At 38.6% G+C, this 3,471-nt stretch overlaps 1 protein-coding gene across 1 annotated transcript in view; it reads left to right on the forward strand.

The window, feature by feature from the left end:
• Nucleotides 1-3,471, forward strand: part of CDH11 (cadherin 11) — a 201,234-nt gene that overhangs the window by 80,862 nt on the left and 116,901 nt on the right. The window contains exon 2 of the mRNA XM_006143787.3: nt 2,042-2,166. The gene's annotated coding sequence lies outside the window, so the exon portion shown is untranslated. The remainder of the gene's footprint in view (nt 1-2,041; nt 2,167-3,471) is intronic.

Raw genomic sequence — 3,471 nt, forward strand, 5'->3', positions numbered from 1 at the left:
TTCCTGCCTTTTCCTTCTCTTAAAAAAAAAAATTCTCATTTGGATCATGGAAGCCTCAACTCATGACCATGACCTCATCTAAAGTAATTACCTCCAAAGCTCCACTTTCAAATGCTATTACAGGGGTATAGAGCTTCAATATATGAATTTTGGGGGATATAGACACTAAGCCTGTAACATTTTGTTTCTGGCTCCTCAGAATTCATGTCCTTTTGCATGCAAAATGCATCCATTCCATTCCACATCAAAGATGCCACAAACTCTGAACTTGTTCCAGCATCAACTCAAAAGTCTAAAGATCAAAATTCCATCTAAATATCAAAATCAACATGGATGAGACCTACACTATGACTCATCCTTAGGCAAAATTCCTCAGCAGCTGTGAACCCGTGAAACCACATAAAGAATGTGTTTCCAAAATATACTGGTGGGCAGGAACAGGATAGAGAGTCTTATTCCAGAGGTGATCTTATTCCAGACAATCTTATTCCAGAAAGAAAAAAGGGGTAATGGGTCCCAAGCAAGCCCAAACCTACCAGGGCAAATACCATTAGAGCTTAAAGCTCCAGAGTAATCTTTTTCAATTTAAAACTCTGATTTTTAGACTTCATGGGGAAGGAATCTCCTTCCTGAGTTTCAGAGAATGTGACTCTCAAAATGTTTCATTGGTTATTCATGGCCAGCTCAGATTCACATAGGAGTGTACTACATAAAGTCATGAATTACCAAGGATGTCATTCTTTGGTGGTGCAATTTGTTGGTACTAGCTACAACAGGTAATATGGTTGTTTAAGTAGGGTCTTTCCTCATCCATTACATAGTTGATATGTGAACCGTTCCATGTGACTTTTCCCCCTTGACTCCATGTGCATATGTGATAATCTCAGTGATACTCTGCCTGAGTACCACGCAAGAGGATGATTTTATTGTTCTTCTTGCTATAGTCACCAAAACCAGGTGCTACTAAACAGATTTTAGTAGGTTTATGACTCACGTGTAGCTATTCACTAAGAGAGGCTTTTGTCGTTATTGTTTTGGAGAAGGTGTTGTGTGTGGGAAACTATTAGATGGAAGCAAAATAAGTCAAGGAAAATTGGATTTGGAAAGAAATGAAGTACAAAAAATAAATCAAAGAAAGAAGCTGTTTAAGCCCCTCTTGCAGGCTAAGTTGATCCTAGAAGGTAGGAGTTCTAGAAGTGAAGGACATTCAAGAACTCTTTTATGCTGTTGCATTAGGGAACCATGCCAGCCGGCACCCTCCTTGGTTCAGTGCCTCAGTTTTCAACGACAACAGCTGTTCAGACATTCCATATTCTTGTCTTCATCCATTCAGCAAATATATATTGAACAGCTGCTCTGGGCTACGGAATGTGTTAGACATGGGGGAAGATACGGAGATGAATCAGATCAGAATCGAGTCAAAAACCAACCCCCACACAACAACTCCAGCATGTGGTGTGAAGGGGAGAAAAATGTGGTCTTGATAAAGGGTTGTAACACTGGCAGCCCAATGCTCTGGTCTTCTGGAATGGGGATGATATTGCTTATCACCACCACTACAATCGTTACTCTTTGTCCTAAGTCTGTCATTCCACAGGGATCTGTCAGCCCCAGAATACTGCTTCTTACTTTAGGAGGGAAGACACTGCTTTGTATTCAGAATGTAGGTCCTATCAGAAGCTGGTTCTAAGACTTCATATAGCCCCCACTGGTTTGTTGTTAGTGTTTAGAGTAAATGCATGTGTAGTACACAGCATGTTATGAGAAACTGAACGTATGACTGCTTTGATTTTAATTATCAAAGTACCGAATACACATATTGTTAATCACACCATCCTGTGGTACCTCTAAATCCATGACAGGCTTTTCCCACTTTTCACATGATTATAATAATTTATTTATATCTCTCTTAACACCTGACTATGTTCTTTTAAGATAAACTGTTAATCTTACGTAACTGTATATCCCCAGTGTCCATGAGTTTATGACTTTATCAATTTATGCCACTTTTAGGTTCTAATAATCCTTTTATTTTTTGCAGAAATCACTGTGTTTTTGGCTCAGTGGCCCCGTGACGTTCATTCCTGTTGCCATTTGTTGAGTGACCAGTCAAATGGGTGGATTGTGTTATAGAAATTGGCAGCAAGTATCCAATGGGTGAAGAAGGTAAGATGGATCAACAGTACTAGTGATTCCCATGTTACTATGTATGTGGAAGTGATAATTACCTGGTAGGTAAATGATACCCTGGTAGGTTCAGCCTTCAAACCTGACTTGATATGGAACTTCACCAAAATCCAAAGTAGAGTCTGAGAGTGAGGAAAAGGCCTATTTTCTTCAGCTTTGAGAAAATGTGATTAACATAGTTGTTAATGGATTCTCTTTATTGAACATCTATTATGTATCAATATAAGGATTATAATCTTTTTGACTATCAATCTTAAAGAGAAAAAATAAAACTAAAGGAGATTATACATTTTTTTGAGAGAGATTTTTCATGTTTGCACTCACCAGAGAGACATAGAAAGACAGAGAGACAGAAAGTGAGAAATCACCTTCCATGGGGGTTGGCCATGCTACAATCCCTTCTCCTTTGTTTTCCTCTTGGGATCTTGGGCATGCACACACACACACACACACACACACACACACACACAGTGTAAATGTAAATTTTAAACTACTGGGCCCAGGACTCGAACTGCAGTTGACCACATGGGAATCTAGTGACATAAGCATTGCACCATCTGATGGTCCTAGAAGATTGTAATTCTTTAACAAGGACTAGGTTAGAGAGACTGTAATGATTGCCAAGCTACATTTCCCCCTTTTCCTTATTTTGAAAAGAATTCTTAAAATAGGAACAAAGCTGCTTATATTCCACAAGAAGAGATTGCTAGGAGACTGAACCTTTTAGACTTCAAAAGACAGGACCCTAGATCATGAGCTAGGAGGCCTGATTTCAACTTCCACACCTAACTTTTCCATTCACTGTCAGTGTGCCCTTAGGTTTATAAACTGTTTTCTGGGCCACAAGGGTGGTAAGGATCTTTAACAGTTTGTAAGTTTTAGAATTCCATAAATATATTCAATGTCTCCATTTGCTTGGTGGTAATTATAGCAGTTTTCATAGGTCATCCAAATATCCAGATAGAAATTTAGCAATTAATTCTATCAGTGACTGTCCTCACTTGGGGATTCTAGACCTACTTACCCTATTGTCTATGGCTCATCTTCATGTGGATATCCAGCAGGTCCCTTAAATGCATAAGCCAAATATCCAAGTTGTAGTTTTTTTCCCCTAAAACTTCACTTCATCTGGTGCCCTACATTTCAATAATAGCATCACAATTCAACAAATTAGAAACATAGGAAGTATCTCTTATGCATTTCTTCCAATTGATTCTACTCTCTAATTTCTTTGAAATATTCTTGTTTCTCTCAATACTTACCACCACCATCCAAATGTACGAC

This window comes from Tupaia chinensis, unplaced genomic scaffold (assembly GCF_000334495.1).
Source record: "Tupaia chinensis unplaced genomic scaffold, TupChi_1.0 Scaffold000105_1, whole genome shotgun sequence".
NCBI lineage: Eukaryota > Metazoa > Chordata > Mammalia > Scandentia > Tupaiidae > Tupaia > Tupaia belangeri.